This window comes from Chiloscyllium plagiosum, unplaced genomic scaffold, assembly GCF_037043375.1.
Source record: "Chiloscyllium plagiosum isolate Xiang-an unplaced genomic scaffold, Cpla_swu_hap1 HiC_scaffold_22, whole genome shotgun sequence".
NCBI classification, from domain to species: Eukaryota; Metazoa; Chordata; class Chondrichthyes; order Orectolobiformes; family Hemiscylliidae; genus Chiloscyllium; species Chiloscyllium plagiosum.
This window is the reverse complement of record NW_028270160.1, coordinates 47,853,300-47,872,369: the sequence shown is the minus strand read 5'-3', so window position 1 is coordinate 47,872,369 and position 19,070 is coordinate 47,853,300. Positions and strand designations below refer to the sequence as shown.

At 42.6% G+C, this 19,070-nt stretch overlaps 1 protein-coding gene across 1 annotated transcript in view; it reads left to right on the top strand.

The window, feature by feature from the left end:
- The window catches only part of pcgf5b (polycomb group ring finger 5b), a 182,903-nt gene that overhangs the window by 47,931 nt on the left and 115,902 nt on the right, over positions 1–19,070 (top strand).

The following is a 19,070-nucleotide window of genomic DNA, read 5'->3' as shown; positions in this document are numbered from 1 at the left end:
TCTCTAGAGAGGGTGCAGAGGAGAATTCACAGGATGTCGCCTGGCCTGGTGTGTGTCAGTTATGAAGAGAGACTGGATAGGATGGGCTTGATTTCCTCAGAGCAAAGAAAGCTGAGAGGGGACCTGATTGAGGTGTACAAAGTTAGGGAAAAGATAGTACAGATAGGAAGAAATGTTTCCTCTTATTAGAGGGGCCAATAACCTTGGGTCATAGATTTAAGTTGAGGGCAGGAATTTTAGAGGGGATTTAAGGTAGAATGTTTTCACTCAGAGGATGGTGGATATCTGGACCTCACTGCCTGACAGGGTGCTAGAAGTGGGCATCTTCAAAGCATTAAAGAAGTATATAGATAAACATTTGAAACACCATAGCATACGAGGCGATGGCCTGAGTGCTGGAAAATGGGAGTAGTGTTGTAAAACTCTGTTTTATCACTCCTGACTTGTGCTTTGTAGATGACGGACAAGCATTAAGAAGTTATGAGATGAATTACTCATTACAAAATTCCCAACCTCTGACCTAGCCTTATCGCTAAAGTATTTACATTGCTGACCTGGTTCAGTATCTGGTCAATAGTACTCTCCAGCTTGGTGGTGTGAGGGGAATTCAGCCATGGTGATGCTGTTTAATGTCAAGGGGAGATAATTACATTTTATTACAAATGGTCGTTGATTAACACTTGTTTAGCACAAATGTTAGTTGCTACTTGTCAGCCCAAGCTTGAAATTTGTCTAAGTCTTGCTGCACGTGGACACGGCCTTTTCAGTATCTGACTGTGTGTAATTATAGGTGAACATCATCACTTCTGACTTCATGATGGATAAAGGTAAATGATGAAACAGCTTGAAGATTAGGACAATATCCTGAAGAACACCTGTAGCTATATCTTAAGACTGAAATGAATGGTTTCTAGCTTTTTATTTGTTCTTTGTTGTCCATCTCTATATTCCCTTTCTACTAAACTTGAACAAATGGCTTACTAAACCAGAGTCAATTATATTACTGTTGTTACCAAACCAGATTGAAAATTGAGATATTTCCTTCTTTGAAGTGACATGAATAAACAAGATTTTTCTTATAGCAGTCAATGATAATTCCGTGGTGACCATTACAGGGATTAGTTTTCAATGATTATAAATTATTGTTAATTCAATTTAAATTCCACTTGCTGCTGTGATGGAATTTGAACTTGTGTCTCCAGAGCACTAATCTGAGCCTCTGTATTACTGTTTAAATGATATTATCACCTGTGTTACAGCACCCCTAGATTGGCACTGCATTTTTAGTAATAACTGGTGCTAGTAATAGCAGAGAAAATACCGGGCCATGGAGCGAAAGATTGTGGTTGAATATAAGATCTGCTCATGGCCCACAGTGCCTCTAGGCTGCCCATGTTTTCAGCTACTGAATCTGTTCTGAATCTGTTGGTTAGCACAGTGGTAAAGCTATATGATCCAAGAAGAATGTCCTCTATATAAAGCCTGGGCTTTGTCTTCCCAAGGGCTGTGTGGTGGTAACTTCAACCAACACGTGTCTTGGACAGATTTCTCTGCAAATGGTAGTTAAGGGTGTCCCACCACCTACCCCAAGATCAAATCTAGCAGACATGACTTCAAGATTTGTCCAGTTCTGTTAATAGTGGTATTACCAAGACATTGTTGAAGTCCTCCACACAGTGTATTTTGTGTGCTTAATGCTGTCACTACTCCTTCCGAGGAGGGCTGGAAATGGTAGTCTTCAAGAGTCTTCTTTGACTATATTTAACTTAATGCCATGAGATGTCATTGACTCCAAGTCCAATTTTGAAAACTTCCCAGAAATATTGTGCTGGGGTTGGAAGGATGACTGTGTGACACAAAAGCCTCAGATATTGGCAAGGTGGACTTGGCAGGATTGGCTGTAGTGCTTGGCACAATTGATTAGGATTGTTAGGCCACATCAGAGGGCAGTTAAAGACTCAATCTTATTGCTTTGGCTCTGAAGTCGCATGTTGCACAGAATGGATAAGGGTGGTAGTTATTCTGCAAAATTGTTTCTTTCAATAATCGTAGGTAGCTTCATGAGCATTATTATTACGACTGGTTTTTATTTCACATTTTAATTTAATTATATGTAAATTTCACCAACTCCTGAAGTGGGATTAAACGTGTCCCCAGAGCAATTAGCATTGGGCCGTTGGGTTACTGTGCTAGTCCAGTAAAATCTATCACTTGCCACTATCCACATGTTGAAATCTGCTTTAATTTCAGGCTAGCTCAGCTTTTTTTAATGGCAGCAAGCACAAAAGGATTTTATGTTGGCTCAAACGTAGGATGTCCACCTGACTTAACTAAGTCTGAGCTGTGCTGAAAATGTGTTGCTGGAAAAGTGCAGCAGTCAGGCAGCATCCAAGGAGCAGGAGAATCGACGTTTCGGGCATGAGCCCTTCTTCAGGAATTTCTCCAGCATCTGCAGTCCTCACTTTCTCCTAGAAGATTTTAACCTACTGCGAATCCTCTTGCAAGGATACCTTCCTTGAAGAAGCTCTTCAGCTCTGATCTCCAGCATCTGCAGTCCTCACTTTCTCCTAAGTCTGAGCTGTAACAAGTTTTACATTGAAATTACATCCAATTTCCTTTGAATTTTAATGAAACAGGCAGTTACATATATCTTTGGTATATTATTTTTATTGTTGTGTAAAATCTATGGACATTTCATTCCATTAATTTTCTTTCCCCATTACTTCGCACTCTGAGCCCGAATGCAAGCAACCTGACTGATTTTTGAGCTCATGGCTTTTCATTGAGAAATAACCCAAATATAGTTCAGATGTTCAACCCTTCATATGGTATAGCAGTAGAGAATATCGATCAAATATTCAACACATCCACGTTTAGTCTCGTCTTCATTTCCGTGAAATTAGTGTTAGTTTAGTAACACAAGCTACAAATGCTGTGAATTGTATTTATAAAGAAAAAAATTATCTTTCTGCTTCCTGCAGTTCAGAACAAGTTATCATTCACTGTTGGTGTGTTGTAAGCTGGCAGTATTGTTCTGCATCTAAATTCTTTTGATTTATCAAGAGGCTGTTAACATCTACTCTGTTTACCGTTATTCTTTTCTGTTGTATCCAACAAACTGAATATGATAGACATAAACCAATGTAGTTTGACCTGTAACATTCAAATGCAGTCATGTTAGCGTAATATTCTGTCCTCATTCCTTGTATAAGTAAAGACCTGAAATGTTTCATGGAAGTACGAGGATGAAGATACTTAATGCATTAGTTGGAATTCCCCTCTGTTACTATCTTCACTAAAATAAGTTTTATTTCAACTAGATTATTGCTTAAGTAGCAGAGGGATGAATTTCAGAGGGATATGCAAAGTACCTATCTCACAGCATGATTTTGGGATTGAAAGAAAGAGCTTAGCTCACACATAGTCAGTTGCATAACCTCAACATGAAAATGTTCTTTATAGCCAATAAAATGCTTTTGAAGTATAGCCAGTGTTGCAGATACAACAGCCAAATTACACAGGGCCAGGTCTTATAAATAATAATGTGATAATGAATGATCAGTTTTATTGATGATAGTTGAGCTATAAATATTGGCCAGGATAGGACTTCCTATTCTTTTTCCAATAGAGCCATGGAATTTTTTGTTTTGAATTAAGAACAATGACGGTGCCTCAATTTAATGGCCCAGGCATTCTGATTACTGTCAAAAAGATTTGACCATTGTTTTTCCTTTTAAAATTACTCAGCTGACACAGAATATTCTGGCCAAGATTCTGAGTTTGGCTTGTCTTAAATGAGTCCATTAGAGGGACCTAGGAGGAAACCCACTCTGTGTTGGAGTAGTTTTGCAAGCCAAGTCACATCCCTTTATTACGACACTGGCTGTCAAATTCTAGGAGTTAGAAGTTCCAAAGGTACTTTGACAGCGACTGAGGAAAGGTAAGTGAGGAAGTAGGGTGGCACATGGGGTTTAGGGTAGGTCACAGGGTCAGGCCATGCTGGACGTGAGTGGGTACACTATGGGGGTGGGGGTGTTAAGTGCCACAGAGTCCAACAGGACTGGGTTTGATCAAGGGAGTTGGAAGTATTACTTAAGAGCCATTAGGGTGTCAGAGGTATGCAGTTTTGGGGATAGTCAGTAGCCTAATCAGGGCTTCAGTTAATAAGTAAGACTTAAGAGTGGTTTTAATCCTCTAGCTTTTCCCTTCAAATCATCTTCAAATTCCCTTCAAATGCAAGGTGTTGCATTTTGGGAAAGCAAATCTTAGCAGGACTTATACACTTAATAGTAAGGGTCTAGATCACAGTGGTGCTGGAAAAGCACAGCAGGTCAGACAGCATCCAAGGAGCAGGAAAATTGACGTTCCGGGCAAAAGCCCTTCATCAGGAAAAGAGGCAGAGTGGAGAGATAAATGAGAGGGGGGTGGGGGTGGGGAGAAAGTAACATAGAGTACCATAGGTGAATGGGGATGGGGATGGAGGTGATAGGTCAGAGAGGAGGGTGGAGTGGATAGGTGGAAAGGAAGATAGGCAGATAGCACAGGACATGAGGGTGGTGCTGAGCTGGAAGGTTGGAGCTGGGGTGAGGTGGGGGAAGGGGAAATGAGGAAACTGGTGAAATCCACATTGATGCCATGGGGTTAAAGTGTTCCAAGGCGGAAGGTGAGCCATTCGTCCTCCAGGCGTCGGGTGGTGAGGGAGCGGTGGTGAAGGAGGCCCAGGACCTCCATGTCCTTGACAGAGTGGGAGGGGGAGTTGAATTGTTGGGCCGCTGGGTGGTGGGATTGATTGGTGAGGGTGTCCCAGAGATGTTCCCTAAAGCGCTCTGTAGGAGGCGTCCAGTCTCCCCAATGTAGAGGAGACCGACTGCATTGGGAGCAACGGATACAATAAATGATATTGGTGGATGTGCAGGTAAAACTTTGGATGTGGAAGGCTCCTTTGGGGCCTTGGATGGAGGTGAGGGAGGAGGTGTGGGCGCAGATGTTGCAATTCCTGCAGTGGCAGGGGAGGGTGCCAGGTAGGGAGGGAGAGTTGTTGGGGGCATGGACCTGACCAGGTAGTCACAGAGGGAACGGTCTTTGTGGAAAGCGGAAATGGGTTGGGAAGGAAATATATCCCTGGTGGTGGGGTCCGTTTGGAGGTGACGGAAATGTCTTCGGATGATGTGGTTTATGCGAAGGTGGGTAGGGTGGAAGGTGAGCACCGGGGGGGGGGTTCTGTCCTTGTTACAGTTGGAGGGGTGGGGTTTGAGGGCAGAGGGGCGGGATATGGATGAGATGCGTTGGAGGGCATCTCTAACCACGTGGGAAGGTAAATTGCGGTCTCTAAAGAATGAGGCCATCTGGTGTGTTCTGTGGTGTAACTGGTCCTTCTGGGAGCAGATACAGCAGAGGCGGAGGAATTGGGAATACGGGATGGCATTTTTGCAGGAGGTAGGGTGGGAAGAGGTGTAATCCAGGTAGCTGTGGGAGTCGGTGGGTTTGTAAAAAAAAAAAATGTCAGTGTCAAGTCGGTCGTCATTTATGGAGATGGAGTGGTCCAGGATAGGGGAGGCAGGTGTCAGAGATGGTCCAGGTAAATTTAAGGTTAGGGTGGAATGTGTTGGTGAAGTTGATGAATTGCTCAACCTCCTTGCGGGAGCACGAGGTGGCGCCAATGCAGTCATCACTGTAGTGGAGGAAGAGGTGGGGAGTGGTGCCGGTGTATGGAAGATGGACTGTTCTACGTAGCCAACAAAGAGACAGGCATAGCTGGGGCCCATACGGGTTCCAATGGCTACCCCTTTGGTCTGGAGGAAGTGGGAGGATTTGAAGGAGAAATTTTCAAGGGTGAGGACCAGTTCAGCCAAACAAATGTGTGTGTCGGTGGAAGGGTACTGTTGGGGACGTCGGGAGAGGAAGAAACGGAGGGCTTGGAGGCCCTGGTCATGATGAATGGAGGTATAAAGGGACTGGATATCCATGGTGAAGATGAGGCGTTGGGGGCCGGGGAAACGGAAGTCTTGGAGGAGGTGGAGGGCGTGAGTGGTGTCTCGAACGTATGTGGGGAATTCCTGGACTGGGGGGATAGAACAGTGTCAAGGTAGGTGGAGATGAGTTTGGTGGGGCAGGAGCATCCTGAGACAAAGGGTCGGCCAGGGTGGTCAGGCTTGTGGATCTTGGAAGGAGGTAGAATCAGGCGGTGCGTGGTTCCCGGAAGCTGTGGGTGGGAGATCTCCTGAAGTGATAAGGTTCTGTATGGTCTGGGAGATGACTGTTTGGTGATGGGGGGGTGGGGTCATGGTCGAGGGGGCAGTAGGTATCTTCAAGTTGGCGTCTGGCTTCAGTGGTGTAGAGGTCAGTGCGTCAAACTACCACTGCACCCCCTTTTTCTGCTGGTTTGATGGTGAAGTTGGGATTGGATCAAAGGGAGTGGAGGGCTGCACATTGAGGGTGAGAGGTTGGAGTGGGGGAGGGGTGTAGACAGGTTGAGGCGGTTAATGTCTCGGCGGCATCGTAAGGTCCTAGGGAGTGTTGCTGAACAAGGAGACCTTGGAGTGCAGGTTCATAGCTCCTTGAAAGTGGAGTCGCAGGTAGATGGGATAGCGAAGAAGGCGTTTGGTATGCTTTCCTTTATTGGTCAAAGCATTGAGTACAGGAAGTTGGGAGGTCATGTTGCAGCTGTACAGGACATTGGTTAAGCCACTGTTGGAATATTGTGTGCAATTCTGGTCTCCTTCCTATCGGAAGGATGTTGTGAAACTTGAAAGGCTTCAGAAAAGATTTACAAGGATGTTGCCAGGATGGGAGGCTGAACAGGCTGGGGCTGCTTCCCTGGAGCGTCGGAGACTGAGGGGTGACCTTATAGAGGTTTATAAAATCATGAGGAGCATGGATAGATAGGACAAATCGACAAAGTCCTTTCCCTGGGGTGGGGAGTCCAGAACTAGAGGACATAGGTTTAGGGTGAGAGGGTAAAGATATAAAGGAGACCTAAGGGACAACGTTTTCACGCAGAGGGTGGTACTTATGTGGAATGAGCTGCCAGACGAAGTGGTGGAGGCAACATTTAAAAGGCATTTGGATGGGTATATGAATAGGAAGGGTTTGGAGGGATATGGGCTGGGTGCTGGCTGGTGGGACTAGATTGGGTTGTGATATCTGGTTGGCATGGACGGGTTGGACCGAAGGGTCTGTTTCCGTGCTGTACATCTCTATGACTCTATCTGACTGTAATGAACTCTTTCAGGTTGTTCCACATGCAGAGGTTTTGCAGATTTGAAAATTTGGTTTCCCAGGTAATTCCCATAGAGTTGGCTAAGTCAGATATTCTGCATGATCCTGACATGCATCTCCAATCTATGTTGCTGTATTGACTATCAGAATATTTAAACTATAGTATTGATTGAAGATTGTAAGTTCTGACGTGCAGCACTCGTTAAGTACTTCATTGAAGTAGTAACAGATTGTTGCTCAAGTTTCTCAAGTAAAACTTTACTGTTAAACTGCCAATGAGCCAAAACTGATCCTATACTTTAAAAATAAATGTCTCAACAAGAACATTTTGGCAAATTCCTTCATTATTGCTTTCTATACAAGGGCTATAATGAGAGAATACTTTTACTCATGAGGTGGGTAATTCTAGACCAAAATCCTTTGTTATCACTATCTCTGTGACCATCATTTCCAAGAATGTATGTAGATAAACACTGAAGGTTAGAAAATGCAGTTTAAAGTTTGATAATAGTGTCAGAACGACTTGTTTGGAAAAAATATGTGATGATCTAGTACAGCAGGATAGTCTTCATAGATGTAAAGTAGAACTATTAGTCATTATTGTCGAACACATTAACACGATAGTGAAAATAAACCTGGCAAATCCAGTCTTCAGGAATTCCTCAATAAAAGTTGAGTCCCAAATCCTAAAGCATTTTTTAAAATATTAATTTGATTCAGCAGCAAGGACAAACATTATAGTGAATATTTGGATCTGAGATTAAAATGTGTCCTTAAGTTTTTTTTAATTTACCTTTCAAGGTTGGGGAGAAATTTCCTAGAAACTTTGCTGTTAGTTTTTTCTTGGGAATATTTGTCTCATTTGGATGACTACATTTTATCTGGTCTCCTGTATTAAAAATTGTATGTATTCAAAAGTTAAATTATGTCAAATCTACTACATATAAAAGAAGTATTAAGATGTACAAGTCATGCTGGTCTTTGTGCTTCAAATGAGTCTGTTCCCACACTACTTCATCCAATAAAATCATGTATCCTTCTATTCCTTTCTCCCTCTATGTACCTGCCTTATTCACCTTCACTACTCCTCGTAATAGAGTTCCTACTCTAAATACTCTAGAAAAGGACAAAATTAGAAGTCACACGACATCAGGTTATAGTCCAACAGGTTTATTTGAAATCACAATGTTTTGGAGTGCTGCTCCTTCATCAGGTCAAGTCTATGATTTCAAATAATCCTGTTGGACTATAACCTGGTGTTATGTGACTTCTGACTTTGTCCACCCCAGTCCAACACCAACACCTCCACATCTGGATATGGAAGTTTTTTTTCTTGCATTTTGTACTGGACTTACCAGTGCCTGCTGTGGTTCTGTTCGCTGAGCTGGAAGTTTTTGTTGCAAACGTTTCGTCCCCTGTCTAGGTGACATCCTCAGTGCTTGGGAGCCTCCTGTGAAGCGCTTCTGTGGTGTTTCCTCCAGCATTTCTAGTGGCCTGTCCCTGCCGCTTCCGGTTGTCAGTTTCAGCTGTCCGCTGTAGTGGGCCGGTATATTGGGTCCAGGTCGATGTGTTTGTTGATGGAGTTTGTGGATGAGTGCCATGATTCTAGGAATTCCCTGGCTGTTCTTTGTTTGGCTTGCCCTATAATGGTAGCGTTGTCCCAGTCGAATTCATGTTGCTTGTCGTCCGCGTGTGTGGCTACTAAGGATAGCTGGTCGTGGCGTTTCGTGGCTAGTTGATGTTCATGAAACTGAAACTGACAACCGGAAGCGGCAGGGACAGGCCACTATAAATGCCGGAGGAAACACCACAGAAGTGCTTCACAGGAGGCTCCCAAGCACTGAGGATGTCACCTAGACAGGGGATGAAACGTTTGCAACAAAAACTTCCAGCTCGGCGAACAGAACCACAGCGACGAGCACCCGAGCTACAAATCTTCTCACAAACTTATCAGTGCCATTATTACATATTTGGCTTTTGTACTGATTTTGCCCACAAGTGAACATATCTTAAAAGTACCGTATCAAACCCTTTCACAATCTTAAAGGTCACTATCATTGATTGATATCAGAGATTGATGCTTTCAATCTCTCATTTCTAGCAGTGGTCAATCTTGTGTTCACCTTTTCCAGTGCCTTTTTGTCCTCTCTAATGTGCAGGTCAGATTATTCGCAATGCTCCAGGTATGGTCGAAGGAAGGTTTTTACACATTTAACGTAATTTCTTTAATTTTAAATTCTGCCCCTTTTCAAAAAGAACCCCAGTTTATTGTTGACTTTTAAAAATATCTTCAGTACTCTGCATCTTTCATATTTCTGCCCTCTGATGTCCTTGATCCTCTCTTTTTGATACTTTGCGTCTCAGGATTATGTGACCTTGTTTTTCATAACCTCATTTACCTATTTTGTCCATTTGTCCATTACATGCCTAGTTTAGAAGCATATTAATGCATTTTGTTGCCACCTTTATCTGTATTAAGTATACCCCGGATTTTGCATCATTCATAAATTTGGAATTTGTATTTCCATTTTCACATTTCCAGTCATTGACACAACAGTAGTCCAAACGCCAATTTTTATGGAACATCATTATCCACTATTTATCAAGCTGAATAGCTACTTTTAATCTTTAACTTGGTGTTTTCTGTTTGGTAGCTGATTTGCTATCCGTTTTCTTCTGTTCACTAATTCTTTGGACAGCAATTTCCCTGTGGGCTTCTGACTCCAGCCTGCAGGGTCAAATGCCTGTACCATGTATTCACCTAGTGTGTTTCCCACTGGAGTAGCCTAATATGGCCAGAGAATGGGCTTGCTGTCCAGTTAAAGACAATGACAGACTCTTGAAGTGAGAGGCTCCCAATCAGAAGTCTTGCAGCTTGAAAGTAGCAGTAGAGCACAATACAGTGGCAGGTAAATGAATTGAATTTGCTTCAAAATGAAGGCCTCTAAAGGGCATCTGCGTCAACTGTTGCAAACACACAAGTGAAATTTGAATGCAATACAATCTGGAATTAAAAGCTAATGATTACCGTGCAACATGATTAATAAAAATAGCTGAAAATGTGTTGCTGGAACAGCGCAGCAGGTCAGGCAGCATCCAGGGAACAGGAGAATCGACGTTTCGGGCATAAGCCTTTCTTCTTTCCTCATTCCTGAAGAAGGGCTTATGCCCGAAATGTCGATTCTCCTGTTCCCTGGATGCTGCCTGACCTGCTGCGCTGTTCCAGCAACACATTTTCAGCTCTGATCTCCAGCATCTGCAGACCTCACTTTCTCCTGTAATAAAAATAACCCATCTCATTCACTGATGCCCATTAAGATGGAAATATGCCATCCTTACCTAGTCTTGTCTACATGTGACTCCAGACCCACAACAATATGGTTGACTGTTAACTGCCGCCTGAGCAATTAGATGGACAACAAATTGGGTCCAGTTAATGATGGCCATGTCCCAAGGGTCTACGATTTGTTGCAGCAGGCAGACATGAGGAACCTGGAGGTGAATTGGAAAATTTCAGGCAGCTCTCAGTAACAAGCCTTAGAATCCCCACGATGTGGAAGCAGGTCCTTTGGCCCAATGAATCCACACCAAGCCTCTGAAGAGTAACCCACCCAGACCCATTCCCTTACCCTAACTAATGCACCTAACCTACACATCCCTGAGCACTATGGTCAATTTAGCTTGGCCAGTTCACGTAACCTGAACATCTTGGACTGTGGGAGGAAACCGGAGCACCCGGAGGAAACCTGCGCAGACACAGGAAGAATGTGCAAATTCCACACAGGCAGTCACCCAGGGTGGAATCGAATCTGGGTCCCTGGCACCGTGAGGCAGCAGTGCTAACCACTGGGCCACCGTTCTGCCGTTATATTGTCACTAGGAGATTTTAATGGCTCCTTTCATTAGTTTTCTCACTATCTCCATGTTCCACACCTGTGTCATCAAGAATAACAGGTTGTCCTGCTGCCAGGCTGCCTAACTCTGATTTGTACTTTCCTTACCAGGCAGCATCAGGTCATTAATTCTGTTGCAGTACTGTAAACGTGTCCTTGGAGGTCACACTGAAGCTGCTAACATCTTGTGCTATCTCCAACCAATCCTTTTGTTTTGCCTGTCTGGCTGCCTCCTGTTGTCATCTGGAAACTGCCCTCCTAAGCTCTTACTGCCTGGAGAAGCAACTCCAGGGAAACATCAATAATCTTAGTGTTTGTCATCTTGTAGCTGTTCCATTGTCCTACCTCCAGCCATGTCTAGACTTGGCTGTTAATTATTTTCTCAGCTATGTGTGGGTGGGTGGCCCTGCAGTTCAAGTTTCCATTATACTGATATAATGAAGCTAAATGCCTGGACTCTTTCTTCTCAGTGCTGCCAAATTTCAGGACCTCACCTCTAAGTTTAGCCTCCAGCACTGGCAACCCCACCTCAACTGCTGTGAAACCTTAAAGCCATTTGCAGAAATTTCAAATCCCAAGCTGCATCCACCTTCCTCTGCTTTAAATGCCTGAACTGCATTGATGAAATGTTTGCTATAAGTACTTAATGTATATAAGTATATTAAAATGCCAGGAGATTTTTCTCCATCATGCTTTGCCAATCAGAAAAGTAAATTGGTCTGGGGTGGAGGGAGGGTGAAGGGGTTTTTACAAAGTGAAATGTAAAATGTTACAGATAATAAGTATAACAGCTGGAGGAAGTACCTATTCTCTGCAAGACTTTTGATCTAAGATACCATTTACAATTAATTAATCTGCTTACAGTGAATTTCCACCAATAATAAATCTTTTTTATCTTGAATTATGTGCATGTAACTTTTGCATAAATACTACGCAACATGAATGAATTATCAGCTTACAATGATGAAAGCATTTCTGTTGGTAGGCTTATTGTTTTTGAAGTGTAGCAGCAAAGTGATTATTGGGAGAGAAGCAACAGCTCATTTTCTTCCCATAACCTACCAGTCAAGGCATAGCAGAGTCATTTTGAAAGGTAACAATTGGATAAGTGGAAGAGAAGTTAGTCTTGCAGATTCATTCAGCATCAGCGGCTTTGGACATGCACTTGTGAAGAGATGCAGTGTACACAGCTTCGTGGAAACAAACATATTACTCATTTTGAATGTTGGGATGGCAATGACTTTTTTTCTTTAATCAGTCAGCTTCACATGTTATGACATATTTTGGAGCAGATGGGACTTGAACTTGGGTTTTCTGGTTCAAAGCTGGGGACTCTAGGGTTGTACCATAAGAGGAGTAGAAATGGATTTGGCCACCCTTCGTGCGCTCCACCTGTTTTGAGTGGAGTGCTGATTTACCCTTGCTTGTTTTGCATCACTTCTAATGTTATAAGTTCTACCCTGAGAATTGTAATCATTTGATATGGATGGTTTGAAGAGTTAGCATTTATAGTAAAGCAATACAATGAAGTGAAAATAATTTTCTCCATAATTTAAAGCTTCCAATTTTCATTTTATACTGATAATTCCTCTCTCCCATCTTGACACTCATATTTTATAGTGCCTTTTATTGTGTTTTAAACTCCATTTTGAAAACATAATTTGATCGGGAATATTGCTTCCAGTTTTAAAAACAAAACTGTTTTTCCTTATGAACTGAAAATGTCTTCCATTTATTCAGTGTAAGGAGGGAAAATAGAAGGCTGTGCATGAGAATGGAGGATTTTAGCACATGTGAGAAACCAAAAACTAGCAAGGGAGAAGTAAAGGACAGACTTCCATATATTAGCTGCAGAGAAGTCAAAATTGATTAATGCCTTGACAGCAAGCAACATGATTAGCTAAAAACTGAGGCACATACTCAGAACAAGTGGTTAGCACTGCTGCCTCACAGCTCCAGAGACCCAGGTTCAATTCCCGCCTCAGGCGACTGACTGTGTGGAGTTTGCACGTTCTCCCCGTGTTGGCGTGGGTTTCCTCTCACAGTCCAAAGATGTGCAGGTCAGGTAAATTGGCCACGCTAAATTGCCCGTAGTGTTAGGTAAGGGGTAAATGCAGGGGTATGGGTGGGTTGTGCTTCGGCAGGGTGGTGTGGACTTGTTTGGCCGAAGGGCCTGTTTCCACACTGTAAGTAATCTAATCTAATCTAACAAGGAAAGCATTATTGTCACCTGAATTGCAGCAGAGAGAGACTCAACTGCAGTGATTTAGATAGTTTGCTCATCCATGTGGCTTTGCTGAACAATGTTTGTGTCTAGTTGAAAACTCATTGGTGACTTTGTGCGAGAGTATTAACCTGCTGCAACAATCTTTACTCAGACAGGCAATCTGACTTTCAAGTACCTGTCCGAAATAAAAATATTTTAGACAGATTCATCCTTTTGCACTGGAAAACAAGTACAAACTACATTTTGTCAACCTGGATCTGCAAGTTTGATCAACCCACATTGTAACGACAAATTTAGAAACCTCCCCTGCTGCAATAAAGATAGGAAGTTCTGATTGACTTCAGGGCAGCATTTAGCTATCCAACTAAAGTTACTGGTCTCTTTCCTGATCCTGGAAACAAAATGCGTTGAATACAATGGAGGTGTTGGATGTATTAGAATGTATGAAGGTGGATAAATCTGTCCTGACCAGATGTATCCAAGAACACTGCAAGAGGCTAGAGAAGAAATTGTGGGGGCCCTGGCTGATATTTTTGCATCATCGTTAGCCACAAGTGAGGTCCTGGAAGACTAGAGGATAGTGAATGTGGTGTCATTATTCAAGAAGGGCTGCAAACGAAATCCTGGGAATTATCGACCAGTAAGCTTAAAACTGTGGTAGATAAGTTACTTGGGAAGATTCTGGGGGATAAGGTATGCGTGCATTTGGAAAGACAGGGATTGCTTATGATTAGTCAGCGTAGCTTTGTGAGCGGGAGATCATGCCTCACAAATTTGTTAGAGTTCTTTGATGAAGTGACCAAGAAGGCTGACGAGAGCAGGATGGTAGACGTAGTCTATATGCATTTCAGTAAGGCCTCTAATAAGGTTCCACTTGGTCAGCTACTCTGGAAGGTTAGAATAAAAAAAGCTGCAGAAGCTGGAATCCAAGATATATAAGCAGAAGGGTGGGAGAATACAGCAACCCAGGCAGCATCAGTAGGTGGAGAAGTCGAAGTTTCAGGTGTAACTTGTTCCTTCATTACACCCGAAACATCAACTTTTCCAACTCCTGATGCTGTCTGGCTTGTTGTGGTCTGCCCAGCCTCCTGCTTGTCTACCATGGAAGGTTAGATCACATGGAATCCAGGGCGATCTGGCAAATTGGATACAAATTTGGCTTGATGGTAGGAAGCAGAGGGTAGTAGTGGAAGGACACTTGTCAGACTGGAGGCCTGTGACTAGTAGATGCCTCAGGGGTCGGCGCTGGGCCTATTAAGTTTGTTATCTATATCAATGTATCGGATGAGAATGTACAAGGCATGATTAGTAAGTTTGCAGATGACACTAAAATAGGCAGCATCGTGGACAGTGAAGAAGGTTATCAGAAATTGCAGCAGGACCTTGTCAGCTGGGGAAGTGGGCTGAGAAATACCAAATGGAGTTTAATATAGATAATTGTGAAGTCTTGCATTTTGGAAAGTCAAATCAATGTAGAAGTTTCATGGTGGATGGTAGGCCCTTAAGGACTGTAGTGGAAAAGAGGGAGCTTGGGGTTCAAGTGCATGGTTCTCTGAAAGTGGAGTCACAGGTAGACAGGACAGTGAAGAAGGCTTTTGGTACACTGGCCTTCATCAGTCAGGGCATTGAGACATTGGGAAGTTATGTTGCAGTTATACAGGACGTTGGTTTGGCCACACTTGAAGTATTATGTTCAGTTTTGGTCACTCTGTTATAAGAAGGATATTATTAAACTGGAAAGAGTTCAGAAGAAATTTGCAAGGACGTTGCCTGGGCTCAATGGTCTGAGTTATAAGGAGGGGTTGGACAAGATAGGACTTCCTTCTTTAGAGCATAGGAGACTGATGGGGGACTTTATAGAGGTGTATAAGAATGCAATCAGTCTTTTTCCCAGGGTTGGGAATCGAGGACAAGAGGGCATCAGTTTAAGGTTAGAGGGGAAAGAATAAAAGGGAACCTGAGGGGCAACTATTTTACAGAGGCTGGTACACATATGGAATGAGCTGCCAGCGTAAGTGGTTGTGGAGGGTACATTAACAACATTTAAAAGCCATTTGCTCAAATACGTGGATAGAAATTATTAGAAGGATTTGGGCCGTGCAGGTAAATGGGGTTAATGTTCTTAGACATTTTGATCGCATGAACTAGTTTGGGTCAAAGACCCTGTCTCCGTGCTGTAAGACTCTATGACTGTATTACTACCATCTTTATCAGCGTAACGATAATTTGTAGTCTGTGAAGAGAAATTTTCAAGTATAGAGCTGATATTATTAGAAGTGACAATGAAGCTGTAAAAGTATTGTAAAATCCTAACTGGTTCAACTAATGTGCTTTTTGGTAGGAAACCTGTTGTTTATTGGACCTGGTTTAAATGTGATCCCAGTCCTAACTGCTGACTTAGATTTCTTTTCTCCAAGTCAATATGAGACAATGGATAGCATGACTCCACCATCAGCCCTTGCCCATAGCAATATTTTTTGCTGTAGCCCAGGTCATGACTGGCTCTTGGCTAAGGTTCTACTGAAATGTACTTTCTTCCGGTCTTCTGGGTGACACTCTGTCTTCTTTTATCATCTGACAGTGTATATTTGGCTGTAATTCTGGTATATGTCTATGAGACGTAATACATGCTTGCCAATTTCAGTTGTTTCTCTGTTATGATGTATTATAGGCATCTCAAATCAGTCTGGTGTACCATTTCACCATTATTGATGTCTCTCCAAATAATGTAGTCACCACTGGTGGAAAATATCCAATTTCTATAACACCATTGTTGTTCTGTTTTACATCTTGCGCTGGCATAAATTGCAGTTGGTACTAACTAACATAAACCCATCTCTTAATTGAACCCAAAGATTGTCAGAGTCTGGATATGCAGTTAGGGATGCACATTGGGACTTTGCAGAAGTCCTGCTGTTTTGTCCTGCATGGGAATTCCTCATGAAATTTCAGCTTCTGATCAGTAATTCCTCTGCTCCTGAGACCTCTACAAAAATCTCCTACTCTGAGCTAGATTTGGACACTTCAGACAGTTCAGTGGGACTTAGCCGAACAGTTATCCAGAAAGCAATCAAAAAAACTTAGGCTAACTCTTTGTGAGGACTGACACCACAATCACACACACTGACCCTCCAAATACCCCCCCTTGAACTCCTGGCTACTTCCTCTGTCTACTTAAGTACCACCTCACACTCCTGTCTTCCTACTCAAACACTCACTTATTAATTCACTCACCTAATCATTAACATTTTATCCATTCACTAACCTTCACACTAGACCTTTAAACTTACTGTTTGATAGGATACACAACTTTTTAGAATACTATCTTCACCTTAACTCTGCAACGCTGTGATGGTGCTGCACCCTGCAATCCAGGCTTGTGAGACCTGACAAGGATTGCCTTTTCTTTGAAGCTGCAATCTGAGTTGGTTCTTAATGTCCTTTGACTTGGCTAGCCAACCATTCGGAAAAGGGCAGTGAGAATTAGAAGAGAACCTGTAAAACTTCAGTTGAATAAGTTCTGTATTGCACTGAATAGGCTGCCTCTGTGCAACTGCAGCCTCAGATACGACCATCTCTCAGTTTGGTTTGTGGCATTTCTAACTGGATGCACTGTTAACCATTAGCAGTGTTTCATTAGATTAGATTACATTACAGTGTGGAAACAGGCCCTTCGGCCCAACAAGTCCACACCGACCCGCCGAAGCGTAACCCACCCATACCCTTACATTTATCCCTTACCTAACACTACGGGCAATTTAGCATGGCCAATTCACCTGACCTGCTAATGGTTAACAGTGCATCCAGTGCATGTTGTGCTATGTTGAGCAGTGTGAGGCTAGTAATGTAATTGATAGGACAATGCATTTTAAGAAACCTTCAGTCAACATGACTACTCATGAGGAAACTAAACATCTGTGGCACTGCATCAGGCTCTCACTCTCATATGTAGCATTGCTGCAGCTCACGTAGCCTGCACATAGCTAGTTATTCAAACGTGATAGCAGACTCATCAAACCACATTACTTCACACTCACTGACACACTTCCTTCATTCTTGTAGAACATGGCCATGCATAACCAGGTGCTGGAAGTAGCAGCACCTAACTGCCAGGGGACAGGCATGCCTGCACGTCCACATCTCCAGGAAGGAGCCTATATTCACTATCGTTGGATCTGAGGCTGTGGTCAGTAGTAGTCTGAAGCTATTGACTATAATGCGTCCACTTACCTAATTCTAATTCTCATTTTCATATTCCATTTGCTCCTCATCTCACAGTCTTATGATTTACGAGTTTCAGATGATGTAGGTATACCCTCCATCGTACCCTTGTGTCTTTTTCATTTCAGGTACCTAAAATTGCTGCTTAACTAGTCAGTGGTGGAAGAACTAAAGGTGGAAGAGCAGGAAGACTGTGATGATGAAATACCATCACTTGCAGTCATCAGTTAATAATTTGATATTTTGTGCATTTTGAAGCATAACTTAAGAGGTGGTATCTGCGTTGCAAAAAAAAAAGTTGCATTTTAACTTTTAAAAAAAGTTTTGTGAATTACACATGAAAGAAGTGAAACTATCACTGTATTCTAACAGATGAAAGGCTTAACAGACAATCAATTTTTCAATATATAATTTCAGTTACATCACACTAAATTTTTGCTGTAAATTCTGTGTTACGATCGAGCCCTCCACTATCACCTGATGAAGGAGCGTCGCTCCGAAAGCTAGTGTGCTTCCAATTAAACCTGTTGGACTATAACCTGGTGTTGTGTGATTTTTAACTTTGTACACCCCAGTCCAACACCAGCATCTCCAAATCATAAATGGAAATTGGCAGCCTTGTGATGTGGATGTGTGACAGGAAGCTTCTAATCTCGAAAGCAAAAATACAACACCAAAATAGAAAAGTATGTTCAGTCTCTGACTGTTGCTAAGGAGAATAATAGCGAGAGAATGGAAGGTGTGATTGGGAGTCAAGATAATGACATCTCTTTTCCAGATCTTTAACTGGAGAAAAGTTTTGCTTGTACAATATCGGCTTTGGACAAACAGTTACAGTTTAGAGATAGTGGAGAGGCCAAGAGAGTTAAAGTAGAGGCAAAGTTAGGTGTCACCAGTATTTTTATGGAAACGTGATCCTGTGATTTGGAAATTGTGGGTAAGGGAAAAATACGAAGAGCCCAAAAAAAAGTGAAACGGTTTGTGACTGATGAATTGGGGCCATGTTTTGTATGGCATCCACGTTGGATGAGTTGATCACAGTCAGCTTAGTCAGAAACAGCTGTGTTTATTGCCCACTCCATTCTTCCTCCATCTTTTCTTCCTTTGGCTCCTCAGTTGGCCACCCTATCGTTGGTGACAAGGTTTGAGTCCTCATGATGGTTCATGAGATTGTACATGTTTCAGTAGACCAGCTTGAATCATAATATGTACTTTGGAAAGCATTGCAGAGCCCATCCAGGGTAACTCTTCCCAGCAATTGTTGCATCATTTAAGTACATCAGTGGTCTGCTGCATTACACTTGTGTAGCAACATAACATCCATTTGATACATGCACCAACTATACATATATGCTGCACATTGGAGTCCAGAGCTCTGCTTTCAAAAGATAGAGCCTGTCGCTCGTTTGATGTGATGGCTCAAATATAGATAGCAACAGCCTGCTACCTCAGAATACAGGCATCATGACTGAGCCATGACCTGCAAATGGTTACACACCAACAAGATACTG